Raw genomic sequence first — 21465 nt, 5'->3', positions numbered from 1 at the left:
CATACGCATAATTTCCATGATTAACTTTATATCACATAATGTTATTAATGATAAAAAGATCTTTTTTATTTTTATCAAAATAATATTTTTATATGAAAATAATAAATATGATTTTATAAAATTATATAAACTAATTTTGTTATTATATATGTAATGTGCAACAGCAATTTATTAATAAAATTTTATTTTAATTTGAATGGGTTTAATTGATTTTTACAATAATTTTAAGAAGTTAGCGGCGCTAGCATATAAACGCCGCAATAGATTACCTTTAGCGGCCTTTTTTTAAAAAACGCCACAACTGTCATTTTTTTTAACCAAAACTCCGTCGTTTTAGTTTCATCCAATTTATTCCCAGTGCTCCCGATTAGAGCTGATCATGGGCCGGGCGGCCTGACCCAGCCCGAAGGCCCGTCGGAAAAATGGGAGGGTTTGGGTAAAAATGTAGGCTCGAAAAATGAGCTTGGGGAAAAAAACGAGGCCCGTTTAGAAAACGGGCCGGGCCTCGGGTAAGAGTTTTTTGGCCCGGGCCCGGCCCGTCCCGGCCCGAATTATATATTAATATATATTTTTATTTTTAAATTATCTTAAATTTTTAATATAACTATTTTTTATTATATTGTTAAGTTGTATTGTTTTAAGAATTTGTTTTAGTATTATTTTTATTTGTTTTTATGTTTTTAAATATATTTGATTTATTATATTTTTAAAATTTTTATTTAATAAAATAAGAAAAAAAATTAATATGGGCCAGGCCGGGCCGGGCTTGGGCTTAGTAATTTTATTTTGGGCTGGACTTGGACAAAATTTTAGGCCCATATTTCGGGCCGAGCCGGGCCAAGCCCGGGCCTAATAGACGGGCCTAAAATTTTATCTTGAACCCGGCCCGAACCCAGCTCGGCCCGCCCATGATCACCTCTACTCCCGATAGCTGTTCTTTTTACCCTTAACAAAATTTCCCCCATTCCATCTCTTCTCCTTTAATCCCTAAATTTTCATCCCCAAGTTCCCAACCCATTTGCCACCGAAGACGCCGACTAGACCACCTGGTGCATCACCCTCGACTAACCTCTCTGCTGCGCCGCCGTCGCTGTCGTCGTCGCTCTCCACTCCTAAAAAATAACTTTTGCTTACCCGCTCGTTACTCCCTCTTCTTCTCATCTGTTTTTAAAGCCCTATGTATACTGATTGGTTGGGCTACTTTGGTCTCTCAATGAGAACTTCACATGCTGAGGCTTAGCTGTCAGCAGTAGCCCAATCTTGAGAACAATGATTAATTTGTTTATCAGTAGTTAACCTAGTAAAAAGTCTCTTGAAGAGCCATCCATATGTATTCTTTTTCTTTCAATAACCTCTTTTTCCCCAGATTCTGTGGTCAGGTGGTACATTCTTTACAAAAGCAGGGAATATTCACGGAAAATTTGAGAATACTCAGCCTAACCAGACACCTTCGCAGAACTTCAGCCAATTTGGTGGGGGTAATGTCAATAAACCAGGGTCCTTTAAGGAACAACTTGAGGCAGCTCGTAGAGCAAGCAACATTAAAAAGATGCTTTTCGGTGATACTTTTTTCTTTGTTTTTGTCAGATCATAGTGGTGACCTGCTGTGACTTTTAGATCTGTGGTTCACATGCTTGCAATTCTCATATGAGCATTGCTTCGAATGATCCAATTCCTTAGTCCAGAGTTGAATGATTATATTTCTAATGACAATTTCTGAAGTCCTTTTGGGTCTAGGTTGCCGTGGTCCATAACATGTTTATTGAGATTATTTTTATATTGTGAAATTTGTTGAGCATGTTGCATATATCTTTTCCCTGGAGCTAGAACTTTATTAATGGTGAAAACACGGTTAATATTTTTGTCTGATGGAGCTCCAACAGCCTTAGTTAGCTTAATCGGGCAGAAGCAATACAGACGATGTGCAAGAGACATATATTTTTTCACTCAGGTTGAGTTGCTATTTTCTAACATGACGTTGATGTTTTTTCCTAATTTCTTCACTTTCTGGTTGTATTGACTTTGTCATTATGAATACAGTCAACTATATACGTGAAGCAACTTGCTTACGCGATATTAGAACTTGTAATCATACCAGTTTTCCCTGAGCTGCGGGATCTTGTGGTGGATCTTCATGGAAAGAAACATATTAAAGTTGCATAGGAAGTTGCGGTTTCTATTTCTGTGAAGGAAGCCTGCTGTTGTCTCAATTACATTCATGGAAGTTTAGAAAATGAAGAACGATGCAGTCAACCATCACCATTGGCTTTGCCTGTGACATTCACTGCTATACCAAAATACTAGTAAGCAGTGCTATATATATATATATATATATATGAATGTTTTTGTTTTGTTGGGTTTTAGGAAATTTTCATTTAATCTCACATTCTAAATGTACAGGAATGTAGATTTAGTGTGTATAGAATGTTATATACATTGGCTTGCTCAGTCGGCAATCAGCAGCCTGCCTGTTGGAATTTTGTGTTGATTTGTATTTTGGACATTTGAGAAACAAAGTCGGTGATATTCGTTATTCATTCCTAACCACGACCGGTGGTTTGGGAAAATTTTCTATTATTAGTGGAGCTCAAAATGAAACGACGAATTACTTTGTGAATAGTTGGTATAGGTATAAATAGGTATATTTGATTTGTTCATTTATAGACATGTATGTTCAAGGTTGATATTTTTACTATAGATACTTAAAAATATATCTCCTTCATTTTCATTTTTGTTTAAGTTTATTTTTGTTGCTTGGTGTGATTCCTGGAGTTCTTTCCTTTTCAAACATATTGGAAGTTTTCACTCAATGATTTTCTTCCTTATTTATTATTTGAAGTTGTTATTTATTTTATGCTAGTCTTGATTATAATTATTTCAGCTTATGTTATAATTACTTGTAATCTGGAGTAGGTTGTCTATTTTTGTTTTCTTTTAGTAGTTTCTATATTTTCTGTATGATCTGCTTATATTTTTTGGAAAGCTTCTTCAAATTAGCCTGCTCAGGTATACCTGTCTAAATGTTTTTTTCATTTTGTTCATCAATTTTCCCTGCAGACTATGACTGAGAGTGGCATTGCCGATCAGATGCGGCTGACAGAACTAATATTGAATGATGTATGCTTCTTTGAAAACCTTGCTTATGCGTGTTAATATCTTCTTTAATATCTTCTGTATGTAGATCTTGTGTAGTTTAGTATTCGGTGGTTAACTGCCAGTCACTTAACCATTGATAATGTTGGTATTCAGCCACATTAAGTTATTAGTTGTGGCTGTGCTATCAAGGTAATAATTTGGTTTCCTCTGGCTTCTCAACTCTCTGAGCTTTTGTGTTCTCAGTGATATTTAAAATAGTCAAGGGGATAAGTTAGTACACTTTTTCGCTTAAATGCTCTTTTTCTTTATTAAAACGTGCTTGTATTTATGACTGATTCATGGATCCATGATTTATGTTATTGGTTATCTTACAGTTTTGTTCAATAGTGCTCAAATTTTTGAGAAAATATTTGGAGACGAATTGATCATGGATATTATTGGTTCTCTTGAATGTAAGTATATCACTATTTGTTTATAGATATATTATCAGGGACTGTTGGTGGATTGAATTGAATGTTCAATTTGCAACTTCATTTGATTGTTTGGATGCGGGCTTGTAGTTATAAGATTTTGTACAATTATTTTTTATGATAATAACCTTTTAATATATTTTGCCTTTTTGAATGTTCCTATGTTTTATGTCTATTTCCCAAAATTTGTCTACTGCTTAATAGTTTAGCTTGTTTTGGTAAGGCAGTTTCTTCTTCTCTGGTTTGCAGATGATCCTGATGTTCCTCAGGTGCAACACTATCGGAATTTTCTGAAAGAACATGTTGTTTTTAAGGAGGTAATTTATTTTTACATGGGTCTTGCTGCTTATAGTGGAGTTTTATAGAGGGAGTTTAGATCAGGTGAAAGAAAATCAGGAGTTCTATAAAAAAAAGGTTCATTCTTATTTATTTTTACATGTTGTTTTTTTGTTTCTTTTCCACTTAACTGCAGTGTTGTCTTCCAGGTTTTTTCTTTATTGAAGGAGACAGCACCTTTATTCAAGAATTGTTTGCTAGGTTGAGATCACCCACCACATCTGCTGAATCAAAGAAGAATTTGGTAATCATGATATTGAATTTTAATTGTATAATGATTTTCATTTGATTATGATTGCTGCTTCCTTTATGAGCAGCAGATTGTAAGATATCTAACTTTTTTGACCTTTAGTTAATTACCCCTCTTTTTTTCCCCTTCTTTTTTCTTTCAATTTGAGTAAGATGCATTTTCTTTTATCCATTTAGATGTTAGATTTAGGCTGAAATAACCCCCCCAAAAAGGAAAAATAGCTTTTGAACTTTCACTTTGTCTAGGCATGTCCTTATACTTCTATTGTACCCAAATATTACATTAATCTTTAATTTGCAACCAGATATGCCCTTTACCTTTAATTATACTCAAATAAACCCTAAACTTTTAATTTGTATTGTATTTAAGCCCTTGACATAAATCTTTCATTTGATATAAAGGCTTTGTATGGGAAAAAATTGAAAAATGAGGGTGTATTTGGGTACAATAAAATTATAGGGGTTTACTTAAAAAAGTGAAACAGTTGGGAGTTTCTTTTAGTATTTTACCTTATATTCAGCGCATTGTTTTCATGTTTAGCAAGTAGTTATTTAAAGTGACTATATAATTGTCATCTGGATCTTGATCATCATCAGTAGGCCTATTTATGATCCCTTGAATAATTTATCCTTAGGTGATTCCATCACTATATCCAGTGCTTTTCGTTTGTAAGTCATTCATGCATCTTAGTAAAAGAAAATAGTAATATACATTTATAAGAATTGAAAACATAAAATTCCTTATAAATTAATAAAGATTGACCACCAACTGAATTCTGGATTGGTTACTAGCTTCTGCATTTTTTTCGTTTTATCACTCTTTGCACGTGTAGTTGCTCTATAAAATAGAATAAGAGAAATGTTATGTAAACATGCCATAGCCCTAAAATTGGATTTTCACTAGCGTTGATGATGCAAATTAATCATTATTCATTCCAATATATTTGAAGAAAGGAACATTTGTTCAGATAAAATATGGTATATATTCTCTACTGCTATCTAATTTATCATCAATTTGCCTTCTCAATGACTGTTATTTTACTAGAATCCCCACTGATTGAATCATACCTTTGAAACATGCGAGCTATAATTTACTGTGTAAGCTGATGGAGTTACCATAATATAGCTCTTTTATGTTTTGACTGGTGACAAATGGAACAGGAAAAACCAACTACACTAGATTGCAGTCCAAGAACAATTTGCAGAAGGCACATAATGGCTGGCTCCTACCTCTACAAATGCATATGGAAGGCATTGCAGCAGTGAATAAGAATGATATTGATCAACATGCAGTTGACACCGTATGTGCTCTGAATCTGAATTCAGGTGTGAGTTTCAGATATTTTATGTGCAAAAAAGTATTAGAGTTCCTTATGTTTGTATGTTAAGCAGATTATAGTTAGAACCTGCAGTAGGATTGATCAAAAACTACACCCAATTTTGTAATAGTCTACTTGCATATTTGTATATATTTAATAATAATCTCGTGTCAACTAATTATTCTATTTTTTTATTTAATTGTTTTGTTTTCAATATTTTTTTTATTTGAGTTGAAAGAAGAAAAACATGAATTGTAATTTTGACTTAGGAAAGAGAATATTCATTACCAGCTTAAATAATTAATGTTGATATTTCACACGGGAATGGATATTCAAATCTTATACTTTACATGGTTATGATTTAAGTCCTTATTTCATTTAAGTAACTTCATTATAATATCTTATTTTATTAATATTTTTATATTTAATCTAGTTTTTATTATTTATTTTAGTTTTGATTCTAAATTTTTATTTTTATTTTAATATTTAAGATAATTTGAGTTCTAACTTTTGGATTTTAATTGTGTTATTAATTTATTATTTTAAATTCTAAATTTAAATTTATTAATTTTTGTATTTAGTTTTAAAGTTAAAATTTTAATAGAAAATTTAATTCGATAATGAATTTTAATAGAAAATTTTTATATTTATATCATGGACATTATTTTTATATTTTTCATGACATTTATAACATTTTATAATTTTTTTTGAATTTATGACATTTAGCGGCGTTTGTGAGAAAAGCGTCACTAAAAGCCATGACCTTTAGCGGCATTTGTGGGTAAAGCGCCGCTAATTAAAAAGCCATGACCTTTAGCGACATTTTTTAAAATAAACGCCGCAAACTTTTGTGGCGCCATTTATAGCGGCGTTTTTGTGGCGCTTGTAGAAGAGCCGCAAAGAGTTTTAGCGGCGCCTAAAAGCGCCGCTAAAGGCCTAAAAAAACGCCGCTAAAAGTCAGTTTTGCTGTAGTGACTCAATAAAACTTCGAAGGAAATTAAATGGAGATTTTCGATCTTGAAGAAGATCCGCTTCCGAGTTGATTCCGATGGCGTTCTTCGAGTGCTTTCTTCAATCTTCCCCGAGTGCCCCTTTAGATCTTCTTCTAATTGGTATTTATCGACTTTAGAATGCTCAGTAAGCCTAAAAATTGGGTTCTTTCACATATTTGGGAAGCATGATGCGATATCTACACGGGATGGCATATGGGCCTATGGCTAGCCCGTGTGGAAATGCCCTGTAACACCCTTAACCCACATCCATCGTCGGAACAGGTTTATAGGATGTTACCGGAGTTTACAAAATAATTACACATAATTCCACTATTTACTGTTGTTCATATCAAAGCTTTCCACTCGAGTCATGGTCACTAAATTATGTATACCTTAAGCTACGGAATTCTAAATTAAGATCCGCTTAACCTAATAAATTCTTTTAATTCACTAATTTCACTTATTCACAAATTCTTCTAAATTCTCACTTGACTCATAAATATTAAATTACTATCTTGTTCAATCTTACTTGTCGGATTTAGTGATCTCAAATCACCGTTTTTGACATCACTGAAAATTAGGCCGTTACATGCCTAGGCCTTATAGATCCTGGAAACAGCTTTATTCATTCGATTTTGGCTCGTTTTTTGCTCCCAAATGCTCTCATAAGTATAGAAACATGAATTTAAAGGATTAGGAGTATCAAATTCACTAATTTATATAATTAATCATCCAAAGACGCATTGAGATTAAAATGTTACTTTTACAACTTATCAAAGATGAAAAAGAAAATTAGAGAGAAAATATAAAAAATATTTTTTAAATTAAAACTAAATTGACACGATGTATAAATGTTAAGGGTTAAATTTATTATTATGTCAATTTTAAAAGTTTTCATGTCATCTTTCTTGTAGTCAATTAACGGTTGATGACCAAAAAAGACAAATCTGAAAATATTAGTAATAATTTTGTAAGTTTTCACAATTTAATAACAAAAAAAAATACTAATAGTCTAGTGACTACTAATATAGTTCACCCTAGTTTTTAAATAGTCATACCATCAATGACATGAGAAAAATGTAGACACATGGCATGTTCATTGGTTGAATGTGTCATTTTTTTTAAATACCATAAACATTTGGGTGAGCTATACAATCATTCACCCAATTATCAGTGTGTTTTTGTTTTGCTCACTAACCATGAAAATTTTTAATTTAGTCACTAACATTATCATTTGAGTCTGTTTTGATCACCCTCTGTTAAATTATTAACTGAAATTATGTGATATTTTTTAAATTAGTATATTAACATATTTAATCCTCAATTCTTGCATGTTTTATCAGTTTGTTCCTAATCCTAAATAATTCCACACATTTAACCATCTATATTTATAAATTTTATCAATTTAGATCTCAAACTTTTCAGCCAATCAAATTTTATTTTATTTTACAACAAAATTCTTTTGTTGCTGCTGACGGACAGACAAAGAAGACTTATTCAGTCCTCAGCACCTTATCCCCCCTCTTCCACCAGTTAAACTGCGTTTTTAACGTCAGTTTATATAATATTTAAATAATTTATTACATTATAAATATGCATAGTATTATATTGATAATTCAAACAAATTAAAAAATAACAATAAATTTGAAAATATAAATGATTTCTTTTTAATATATATAATAATTTTTTAAAATTTTTATTCATATAGTTTTAGAAATTAGCGAAATTGAATTCCATATATTCTTGCAGTGCTAACAGTTTGTTTCTCGTAAAGGCAAACTCCTCTATTCCTTGGCATGTAATGTAATGTACATCACAGTCTCTAGAATTTGGCGGTAAAAATAAAATAAAATTTGATAGTTGGAAAAGTTTGAGGGTTAAATTGATAGAATTTGTAGATATTGAGAGTTAAATTTGTTAAATTATTTAATTTTAGAACTAAATTTATAGAATATGTAAATATTGATGATTAAATATGTTATCATACCAATTAAAAAATGTCACATCATGATTTTCGTTAACAATAGGAGGGTGACCAAAATAAAATAAAATTATAATATTAGTGACTAAATTGATTTTTTTTCATAGTTGCATGGTTAACCAAAACAAAAATATGCTAATAGTTGAGTGACTAAAGTAAGTACCAAAGTGAACATATATATATAATTTAGGGATCAATTTATGAGTTAAGCATAAATATAATTATTATAAGACATAATTTTCATATTAAAATATACAATTTTTTTTACAAAGAAAACCTTAAGTTAGAGGAAGGAATTGTAAATGTTGGGATTTGAATCATGGTGGTTGATTCTGCACCTATGCGAACCGTTTCAATGCTAAAACGAAACATCAAATGACCATTTTTGCACCAAAGAAAATTTTTGTCTACCTAGTCGCATCAATCTATATTAGTCAACTTCGGTCATATTAGGCGAAACATGATGCACTAGTTGGTGCACCAAATAATATTAAAAAAATAATTTTTATTGTTTTCTTTATTTGAAAAATTGAAAACTCAACAATTATATTAATCAAGATTACACTTAATCCAACAAACTTTAAAATTTAAAATATAATAAAAAAATAAACTTACTCAGAGGTCAAAAAAAAATTCTCTCACCTTTACCTTCTTTTATTTCTTTTAGGGACGAGGGAAAGAAGCTGAAGGCCTAAATCCCTAAAATTTGGGCTTCCAGCTTGGTTTCAAAAACATCTTTCACCTTTGATATATATGTTAGCATTAAATAGGCTAATGTTGCGGATTATGTCGTCGAGACGATTTTTTTTTTAATTTTGGATTTATTGAAAGATAGATTTTTATTTTAGAATTTATTAATAAGTATTTTAAATTTAAAATTTATTTAAAATTTTTAAATATTAAGATATATATTAAATATTTTTTAAAAATTTCAATAAATATAAAATGAGATGTCGAAATAGGTTAATATTATCACGTATTAAATCCAGTAAAGAAAATAATACACTCACTAATACGATACTAATTACCTTAATTTCGATCCCATATCCTTTGAGAATTAAATCTGTTAAATATGACTCATATTTTCAGTCAAATTTAAAAAATAATCTTTCAGTTAAACTCTGTTTACTTATTTCAATCAAACACTGATTAGTTTAGATTATTTTATTATTATTTGACTTATGTATTTTATGTTTACGTTTTGAGGGTTCTTTGTTTTCGGGTTTTCGGGATTTAGTTTTTATCTCCATCTTTTGTACTATTCGTTCTTTTGCCATTATAGTAAAATTATCTTTGCCCGTAGTTTTTTATCCTTTTTGGAGAGGTTTTTCCACGTTAAATTTGTGTGTTCAATTTCTCAATTTATTCCGCTATTTTTCTTGTTCGTTGCTTAATCGAGTCGATCCTAACAAGTGGTATCAGAGTTGTTCAATTTTCATAGATCGGCTCATTCAGAGATGGCAACAACAAGGTTTGAAATTGAGAAGTTCGATGGTGAGACAAATTTCAATCTGTGGCAAGTTCGGATGATGGCAATTCTAGTTCAATCCGGTTTGAAAAAGGTTGTTACCAGGAAAAAACCTGAGAATCTAAATAAAACAGAATAGGAAGAGCTTGATGAAAAGGCTTTGTCTGCAATGTAGTTGTGCCTCGCGAATACGGTATTGTAAGATGTATTGATGGAGAAGACCTCATCTGCCTTGTGGAAAAGGTTAGAAACTCTTTATGCGACTAAGTCTCTGGCTAACCGTTTAGTGTTGAAACAACGTCTATTTACGTTTCGCATGAACGAATGTGAGCTTCTTAGATATCACATCAGTCAATTCATTACTCTTTTAAATGATTAAAAGAACGTTGAGGTTCATATTGATGATGAAGATTAAGCTATGCTATTATTGTGCTCTTTACCTCCTTCATACAAGTCTTTCAGGGAGACCCTGATTTATGGCAGAGACAAACTCTCGTTCGAAGAGCTTCATTTGGATAGCAAGATAGATAGGCAAGCTTCCGTTTTGGTAGCATCAAAGAAACGAGACAAAAGGTGTCGCTATTGTAAAAAGTTAGGTCACGTCAAAGCAGATTGTTATAAATTGCGAAATAAAAGAGCTGCTGAGAGTAACGAGGAAGATGTAGCTGGTGCTAATTTGGCCGATGAAAATGGTAATGATTTCTTGTTAGTGTCAACGAGTGATAACTCCAAGCTTACGTTTGAGTGGATCCTAGATTCAGGATGTTCTTTCCACATGTGTCCTAATAGAGAATGGTTCTCCACATACAGTTCGGTTGAAGGTGGAGTTGTGCGCATGGGAAACGATTCATCTAGTAAGGTAATTGGTATTGGTACTCTTAAAATTAAGATGCACGATAAGACGATTAGGACACTCTCAGATGTCAGGTATGTACCTGATTTACAAAAGAATCTCATCTCCTTGAATATTTTAGACTTGAAAGGATGCAGAATTAACATCAAGTCTAGCAGCATTAAAGTATCTCGTGGAGCTCTCGTTTTGTTAAAAGGTAAAAGAGCATGCAGTCTTTATATTCTAGAAAGTTCTACAATGACCGGTGAAATTGAACGTCCCTCATCCGTTACGGAGTTGAAGTCAACTCGTTTGGAGCGGAGGCAACTTGGTCATAGGAGGGAAAAATGTATGACTGTTTCGTTGAAGAGAGGTTCTCTTTTGGATGCAGGTTTTGAAAAGTTAGGGCACCGTGTTCGTGAAAATCAGACCCGGGTTAGTTTTGATTTGACAGTGTACAAGTCGAAGGCTATAAGTCTTCCAGTTTCTAAGCACAAATTTAACTCAGTTAATTCCCTGCATAGTTCAAGATAGGCTCGTGGCGGGCTTTGGCAAAGATGGCGTTGTGGAAATATGAGTCAAGATGAAGATTTGTTAAATATGACTTCTATTTTCAGTCAAATTTAAAAAATAATCTTTCAGTTAAACTCTGTTTACTTGTTTCAATCAAACACTGATTAATTTAGATTATTTTATTATTATTTAACCTATGAATTTAGCCTATAAATAGGCTCTTTTACAACCTTAGAAAAAAAACACCCATTAGAGATTAGAACTCATAACACATTTAGAGAATTTTGTGTTTACGTTTTGAGAGTTCTTTGTTTTCGGGTTTTCGGGGTTTAGTCTTTATCTCCATCTTTTGTACTTTTCGTTCTTTTGCCATTATAGTAAAATTATCTTTGCCCGTAGTTTTTTATCCTCTTTGAAGGGATTTTTCCACGTTAAATTTGTGTGTTCAATTTCTCAACTTATTCCGCTATTTTTCTTGTTCGTTTCTTAATCGGGTCGATCCTAACAAAGTCAACAAAACTTTTAAGTGCTCTATTACTTTGATTATACCTATATATATATAATATTATTAGTGCTATATTACTGTTATACCATAACTAAATAATAAACTTTTAACTTATGATTTTTCTTTTTAAAATTTCATGACATTTTATATTTGGATTAATTATATAAAATTGCAATTTTCATTTCTAATCATCATAACATCAATTTATATATCATGATATAATATAAAATTGATATAAAAAATATAATGTTTTTAAAAAAAGTACAAAATCATTTCACACCTATATGTATTCTGAAAAAAATCTCATATATTATTAAAATAAAAAATGATTTTTGAAAAGTGACCATATATTACTAATTTTCATATTTAATAAAATGTGTGGATTCGATTTAAATTATTTATCATAACAACTTGAACTGCTATAAGTTTTTTACTTTATCAATTAAAATAAATAATTTATTACCTATAAAATAGTATATTAAAATATATCTTCATTTATTCATAGTTGTTTTTAAATTAAAAACCTTATAAAAATTGTAAGGAAAAAAATAAAATAAGCCAATTTTTTTTCTCAATAAATGATTTATTTTATTAAATGAGATAGTCAACTCAAATAATTTAATAGTTTATAGTCCATATTTTAGTTCGATAATCAAGATAGACAGAAGACGTCTCTATTTGGATTTATGAACGAGCGTAATAATTATTTACTCATTCATGATTCCATGAACTATGAGCTATTTAAATTAAATATGTCTTTATTGTTTAATTATTTTTCATTTTCAAGAAAAACCATTTGAGTACAAAAATATATACATGACCAAAAATTTATTAATCTAAACTGTTTGAAATGTTACAAGTAATTATAACCAAAAAATAAATAAATAAAACTATGTTAAAAGCACAAATTCTAAAAGATGATTGGAAACACAAATTATTCAGCTTACTTGCGGCATTTCTTGAAATGCTAGAGAATAAACTTACTAATGGATTACTTATTCACACACCTAAAATCTAACTCATTTTTTATATAGGTTGGGCTTTGGACAAATTTTTTTTCTAAACCCGACCCGACCCGACTCGAATATATTATATTATATTAATTATATATGTTAAATAATAATTATTATTTATATTTATATTGAATCACTAACACAAGAATAATTCAATTTATTACCCAAACCCTCCCTCCCAAAAAAAAAACTTGCCTAACTAAATAACTCAACTCAAAATATAAAATCTTAAAAATGATATTTAATACAATAAAATATTTATTTTATTTATTTGTGTTTTTTAATAAACATTTATTATATTTATGGTAGTGTTTTTTAATATAACATTTTTAATGTGTTTCTAATGTGTTAGAGAACTTTCATTTTAGCATTTTTTTAGTGCATTTAGTGTATTATATATATTTTTAAATAAAAAAATATGGGTTGGTTGGGCCTAAGTTTACCATTCTTAAATTGTGTCAGGCTTGGGCAAAAAAGTAAGTCAATTTTTTAAATTGGATCCAGGCTTGAAAAACTAGCCTAGATCATTGCATGGGCTCGACTCGAATCCCACCCATGAGCACCTGAATATGACTTAGTAATCTTAAAATTATACATAAACTTAATTTTATACATAAGCTTTGATTTTGTGCAATTTTTTACGTATCATTTGTTACTTAATTCAATTCTCACAAATTATTAATAAAATTATTGATAGAGGACCACTTTATATTTATATATATAATTACATACACTAGATATTATATTTATTTAATATAAAAAAAATTGATGTATTTATTTCTTCACATATGTATGATTGAGTCAAAATTAAAATTTTATGTATACATTTGAACCCCAATCAAAGTTTTATGTGTAAAATTACACCAAATTTAAATTCATGTATCAAATTACACATTAAAATTTATATATAATTTTGAGATTTATCCCAAGCAACTAAAACCTTATCATATGTTTGGAAAACATCATTTCAAGATATATATAACTTTTTTATTATTATAATTTAGTTAGATTATATCAAATGTTTCGATTCATTTTGCTACTCTCTTATCTATTATGTAATAAATCAACTTCTTATGTTATGTTTATAAATAAAGGTTGTCATGGGCCGATCGACTTGTTAGGTCTGATTTGGGCTTACATTTTTCAACATAGATTGATTTGATTTATTTTACTGTTTAAAAGCAATAAAAATTTTAAGTGGTTTTATACTATTCCATAATTTTTTTATATGATTAATATTTTAACAATTTAACTATTAAATTTATCAATATATTTGCACTTGTTATGTATGTAAAATTTTGAATTGATCTGATATCTCTATTATATCGATCTAAAATATTATTTTATATATTTAACAATTGAAAATTTTGACATAACAAATAGTTAAAATTTTTAATTTATGTCGAACTTGACATACACGATCTAGATGAATGGAAAATAAAATATGATAGTAATCATACAAATAATTACACCGGTGTAAGTGAATCCATCTCCTTAATCTATTGTTAATTTAATAAAAGAAAACCATTTATTAATTTATTGAGATCCTAATATAAATAAACAAATAATAATTTCTTTAAATAAAATGAGATAAATAAATAATTTAGACATTATCACCTATATATATTATAATAAATGAAAGATATTCTCAAAAATAAATGAATAATTTAAATTGTGTAAAAAAATTACACTTCAATACTAATGATAATAAAAATAATTAATAATGTACTTAATAAAAATTAAGATATAGTAGTTGATTTGTTAATTGTTAGATTGATAATTAAATAAATTTTAATAAGATATATTTAAAAAGAAATCACGAGTACACTAAATGTAGTTTTAGAGTAGCTTTATAATAGTTTAAAAGCTAGCCTTGAAGAAGATTATTTGCACTTATGCTAGTAGCTTGTTAGGTGCTACATGTAGTTTCATGCGCCGTGAATAAAAACTTATGATAATTGTGCACAGAAAAATATATGAAGGTCAATTGATTAAATGAGGCTTATTTGACTTGCTTGAACTAGTCCTACTCGTGGAACACATGGAAAAGTCTATCTACTTAAAGTATTGGTAGCCTAATGAAATACTCAGTAAAACTAGAGTTATCACGGTAATCAGTGTAAATCCTAAGGGATAAAGATGTATAGAGCTTAAATCCCTTAAGACTTTCATCTTGTAGAGAGGCACTAATCTAAACTGTTGATGTAATTAGATTTGCACCATTGAATCTTGGAGAGCTCAACTATAAATAGATGTCTCCCCTTTCATTTGTATTCATCCCATTGTACTTCATTCATTCTTGAGTTAAAAAAATTATTGAGAGCATTTACTCAAACACCTTGTGTGCATTGCTTTATTGTGGCGTTTTACAATTCTCCCGTCGCTCTTTCATTTCGAGTGCTTCTGCTATATTTTCTAGTGCCTTAGAGAATTTCAGGGAGAATTCTCTCTTTTCGAGTGTTAGGCTGACTTAGGTTGATTTGAAGTAAAAAAATCGCATAAGGTTGCGCGATTTGCCAAACTTAAGTTCTAGCCCCATGACACTAGTAGCTTATTAGGTGGTACATGTAGCTTTCTAATTAGAAGATAATGGATAACTGATAAATTTTTTTTAAAAAAAGTGTAAATTAAGTATTTAATTTAAATATAAAAGTTATTCCATACATCAGTTAAAATTAAAAATACTTGATAAATATAAATAGTAAATTATGCAAAATTTTATTCTATATTTATCATTAAATTTTAAATATGTCACATTATTATAGACAAAATCAAAATTTAAACTTACACTATTTAAAAGATAATATAATGTTAAAATAAAAATTGAATTAACTGAAAATATTTTGCATTAAGTGATAAGTAGCTCTTATCTACTTATTAATTTTCACACTTTTTATAGTTTCTTTTTTCACATGTAATCTTTGATGTACTAGGTAATATGATTTTTTTAAAAGGTGGGAAGCATTTGTTGAGGCATTTTTCATTCAGTGCTTGGACCAATGTCAATTGCCTCTAGAACTGATGATCTGGAAAATTGTCATGTTTGGATTGACAAATTTTGACTACAAATATGGTTGGGTTGTGATATTCTTAGTTGATTATGATTCTTGCAAGCTTGTTCTTTATATCCAATATACCTATACATGGTATCTTGAAGATTTGTTGGGATTGGATCAATCTCAACCGACATCCCTAAAACTAAGGAACATATCAAGTCGATTAATGGGAAGATATCATTAGTCGATTGGAAGACTTATCCTTTGTGGTTTATATCATATTTATCTTGATTATGTTAAAGAATAATTAATTGTACGGAAGAAGCTATGTTAGCAAGTCCATGCTCATATAAAGTATGCAAACTTGTATAGGTTTTTATACATGAGTTGAGAACACTTATTTTGTTTAGCCAAGAACCTAAATCGAATGCATTATTCTGTAATAATCAAATTTGTTACTTAGTTAAGTGTCCTAATTCAAAAGCACCTAATGTTATCTTTTATGGTGTTGATGGCCAGGATTTCAAGCAAAACTTTAAATGAAAAAGAGCAAAAAAAGCATGAGATATTATTTAAACAATACATGAAGGTACAAGTATTATTAAAAGATCCAAATTTCAAATTTTTACTACTAAATTTGAAAACATGATAACGCAGGAAGAAACCATTGGAGAATTCTATGCTAAGTTATGTGACTTGTTTAATCAAACATTTGCTTTTGGAGATGTGTATACCAATGTTTAATTGGTGAGACAGGTTCTTCTTTCCCTACCTAATAAATTCAGTATCAAGGCCCTTGCCATTGAAGAACCAAAGACATTGATACAATGTATATTGATGAAATGATTGGATCTTTTCATACATTTGAGATCAATCTTGATGAAGCAAAGAAGAGTAACTACGCACCGGCGTGCGTGCGTCGAGGCTAAGAATCGACACAAATACAATAAAAAATTATAACAGTATACTACAAGTATGATAGGTCAATTATAATATTTTTAACTGTTACAATGGAACACTTCGAGTATTCCAAGGATCAAACCCAATAGAGTTTGGGTGGTAAGGTGATTAAAAAAGAAAATGGCATGCAACTAGGAAGTCTAACTAGCTACTCACTCAGTTTCATATTACGACAAATCATATTCATGGGGTAATTACACTATTTAACTATCAAACACTAAAAGAAACTAAATTGCAAAATAGTTAAAGTTACACAATTAATAATTCAATGAAAAAAAGCATGTTGACTTCCATGTTGCTAATTAATTATTAGATTAGAGATCTAAAGGTATTAAACTTCTAATTGGTTCAATTTTATCTCCCAGTCACCATTTTACCAAATTAGATGATTTTGTCCAGTTCATCTCTCAACCTTACCAAACGAAATCAGGACAACCAAATTAGTTCTCAATAGGCTTTCCTCTCAGTCTCACCTACCTAAATATTCACCTAGATTCGTCAATTCTAAATTTCAAAGTTTATTTGATTTAGTCCCTGCACCAAAAAATAACTAAACAACATTTTCATCAACCAACCACCATAGATTTAGTTACCACTCATCATCATCATACAAATGATGGTCAAATGCATGCTCAAATAGTTTATTGAAATAAACACAAAGTAATGTTAGAGGAAGCTTAGGAATTTCTTGATGGAAGCTTTGAAAAGGATAATGGCAACAACAATAAAGGTGAAAACACAACTAAAGTTAAAATTTTTTTGCTTTTGAAAGTAAACAAGGCTGCAATATATTGAAGGATTTGACGTAAAATCAAATACAAAGTAAACTTGAGTACTAAATTGTAAAGAAAGTGAAAAGTTATAGTAAAAACTGACTAAACTATCAACCAAACAAATGAAGCTAAAAAAAGTAAATGATCTAAACCTATAAATGGAGAAGAAGCTAACAACTAAGCTAAAAAGATAAAAGAAAGTTGGCTCCTCTTAGTTTACAGCCAAAAGAGTCTTTTAACAATTGAGAAAATCAACCCTAACAATGACAAAATTGCCCTTAAAATGTGTGTGTTGACTTGGGTTGGTGTTGGAAAAAAGACTACCACTGCAACATTTTTCTCCCAGTTAGGCAGTAGTGTCGTGACATCCTTGGTGATGACCACGATTTATTCACTTCAATGATATCGCGACCTTAGAAGCTCGATGTCGTGACTTTGGGCTCAATGTCATGACACCACTCCCTTAATGTTGTGAATCTGTCAATAGTCGGGTCCAGGTTGATTTCTTGTTGAAGTCTTGTACTCTCGAGGCAAAGAACATTGGAGTTGCAACATCCATAACATCAATGTTGCAACACCCACATTGAATTTTTTTCCTCAAGGTCGGGCTATTTTTGTCTCCCTACACCAACTCAAACAGATCTTTAGGTTTTTCATGGCACCATTTTGCCAATTTGGGTCTCAAAATAAGTAAAACTAAGTAAAAACAATTATCAATGATAAAAACTAGAAGTTAAAAAAAGTATGTAAAAGACTCTCGTAAATTGCTAGAGAATAAGCTCTTCAAGTATTTTGGAGAGCCTAATTTGATATATCAAATTATGACAGATCAAGGAGCAAATCCCGAGAAAATAATATTGCTCTCTAGGTGGAAAAAAATGTGCCTATTGAGACTGGAATAACTTTAAATGATCTATAGGAATATATTGCCTTATTTACCAAGAATTTCAACAAAGTATTTAAATCCAAACATAGCCAGAGGTTTGAAAAGTTTAAAAACACTCAACAAAGGAAGTCTAAAAGATTCATTATCAAGGATAAGCCATCCAAGAATAAGAAGAAAGGAATACAGTGTCATGAATGTCATGGATTAGGTCACATTCAAGCAGAATGTGTCAATACCTTGAAGAAAAAAGAAGAAGAAGTCCTTTTGTGTCACTTGGAGTGATGAGTCCAACAGGGAATCAAAATATAATGAACTTTTGAGCAATTGTATTGCTTTCACCACTAAATCCAACATAGAGAAAAGTACTTGTGATGAGCCCATAGAAAAACTATCTAACGTCGAGTTTTTGAAAATTTAGAAGACTATGCTTGACATATTGTAGATGGTTTGTGATGTTAACTTACGATTACTTAATGAGAATAATAAGCTTAAAGAAGAAATTCAAAATTTAAGAAATGAAGTAAAGGAGAAAGAAAGCCTACTTCCTACTATAACAAGCAACCATAAGAAGACACAAAAAGAGCCTGCTAGGGAGATGCTTTAGAAATTAACTTAAGGAGTGGGAAATTTCATGAAATTCTGGTTATAGGAAGAGGAAACCCTAAAAAAAGAGGTTTGGGATATATTGAATAGAAAAGGGGAAGTAGTGGTAGAAAGTAGTGGGAAAATGTTCTACCACAACCAAAATGGTCAAAGTTGAGAAAAAAAGTAAATGTTAAATACAAGATGATATGTCATTATTGTGGTGGCTCATGACATATTAAACCAAGATGCTACAATATGCTTCATAATTTAAGATGGAAGCAAGTAGAGCCTGCACTTGTGCCTACTAGAAATAACACTAACCAAACTAAAAAATTCACATGGAGGAAAAAGGATTAGAAATGTTTACTTGTGGTACACAAATCTTTGGAAGTAGATGTTGATAATGTTTGATACTTTGATAGGGGTTTTTCAAGCCATATGACTGGTAAAATTCAATACTTATTTGACTTTGATGATTGTGATACTGAATGTGTGACATTTAGAGATGGAAATAAGGGTTGAATTCTTGGAAAAGAAAGTTTAGTTGTATTTGGTTTACCTAAGCTAACCAATGTTTTCCTTGTTGATGGTCTGAAGGCTAGTCTCATTAATATTAGTTAGTTATGTGACTAGGGCATACTTGTTAACTTCACCAAAAATAGTTGTTGTGCCATTACCAAAAGAGGAGAAAAAATTATGGAAAGGGCCAGAACTCTCAACAATTTTTATAAGGTTATACAGTTATCCTAAGGAAACAAAGTTGGTGTTACTTAAATTGAGCTATAGAATGAAAATATTGATCACATCCTAGCAGTATGTGGAGGCTATATCAAATGCAAATAACACAAGGAGTCTCACAAAAAAATGTAATTGGTTCAAAGCACTGCACCATTGGAACTTTTCCATATTGATCTCATTAATCCAATATAGACCAAAAGTATACGTGTTGAAAAGTATATCTTAGTTTGTGTTGATGATTACTCACGTTAACTTGCATACGATTTCTAAGGGAAAATTAGGTACCTTTGAAGAGTTTCAAAAATTGTGTAAAAGATTTATGAATGAGAAAGGCAGGGCCACTGATACCATTATCAAAATTAGATGTGACCATTTTAGATAGTTTGAGAATGAAGAATTTGTTGATTATTGTGAGGAAGAAGGCATTAAACATGAGTTCTTTACAGCAAAAACACCTCAACAAAATAGTGTTGTTGAAATAAAAAATAGGACAATTCAAGAGATGGCTCGTGTTCTTCTCAATAGTAAAAACATTACTTACAAGTTTTGGGCAGAAGCTATCAACACAATAGTATACATTATCAATCATGTGCATTTGAATCCAAAGACACATATGACTTACTACAAGTTATAGAGAGAAAGGAAACCTAATGTCGATTACTTTCATATCCTTAAAAGTATTTGCTACATACTAGAGGATAGAGAGTATCAAGGAAAATTCAGTTCCAAGAGTGATGAGGGAATATTTTTAGGATACTCATAAACCAACAAAGTTTATCGCGTCTACAAAAAAAATATCAAAAGGTAATGGAATATTTTATTGTTCTTATTGATGATGAACATACTCGAGTAAAAGATGTAGATGAAGAAGAATGTGCAGCTCAAGTGGTTCCAGATCTTGTGCCTACTCCTGATGGCACGAATCATGAAATTTAGAAATTAGAGATGAAAACATGTACTGGAGATGATATATGAGCCAACCAATGATGAGCACTTGGAATTTTGAGCAAGTGTCAAGAAAAATTATCCAATCGATGATGTAATAAGTGACATTATTGATGGTATGAGAACCAGACCAAATTATAAAGATATGGTTAGGTCTGCTTGTTACACTTCAAAAGTTGAACCAAAAAGGGTGGAAGAAGGCTTGCTTGATACAGACTGGATACAAGTTATACAAGAACTCCAACAGTTCAAAAAAAAATTATATGTGGCAGATGGTGCCAAGATCAATTAAAGGCAATGTCGTAGGAACAAAATAGATATTCAAGAATAATACAGATAAAAATGGAGTGATAATACGCAATAAAGCAAGGCTAATAGCTTAAGGTTGTACATAGGTTGAAGAGTTGACTTCAATGAAACATTTGCTCCAGTAGCTTGATTGAAGGCATTAGGTTATTGCTTGCACTAGCTACACAGTTCAACATCAAGCTTTATTAGATATATGTAAATAATGCATTTCTCAATGGTTTTGTAACACCCCTTACCCGTATCCGACGTCAGGACAGGGTTCGAGGTGCCGGACTTAAACATAAACATTCATACCAAACCGGGTAATAAAAATGTGTCCAATTTAAAACCATTCATACATATTCATATTGTCCCTTACACAAGTCTACGAGGCTCAAAACATACATTGGGAAAACCGAGGAATTTTGGAACTTTTAAAACACTTAAAAAATTTTCTTGTTTTGGAGTGTCACACACCAGTGTGGGTAGGCCGTGTGGTCTCACATGCCCGTGTGGCTTG

General features: G+C 30.6%; 1 long non-coding RNA gene across 1 annotated transcript; it reads left to right on the top strand.

The window, feature by feature from the left end:
• The first annotated feature begins 947 nt into the window (after positions 1 to 947).
• On the top strand, positions 948 to 5648 carry LOC107897541 (uncharacterized). Its single transcript, XR_001684188.2, has 6 exons — positions 948 to 1951; positions 2041 to 2303; positions 3058 to 3117; positions 3816 to 3883; positions 4052 to 4146; positions 5313 to 5648. It is a non-coding gene; the product is annotated as an uncharacterized lncRNA (long non-coding RNA).
• Positions 5649 to 21465: the final 15817 nt, after the last annotated feature.

Source organism: Gossypium hirsutum, chromosome A10 (assembly GCF_007990345.1).
Source record: "Gossypium hirsutum isolate 1008001.06 chromosome A10, Gossypium_hirsutum_v2.1, whole genome shotgun sequence".
Lineage (NCBI taxonomy): Eukaryota > Viridiplantae > Streptophyta > Magnoliopsida > Malvales > Malvaceae > Gossypium > Gossypium hirsutum.
The sequence above is the reverse complement of the archived record's forward strand: the minus strand, read 5'-3'. Positions and strand labels throughout refer to the sequence as shown.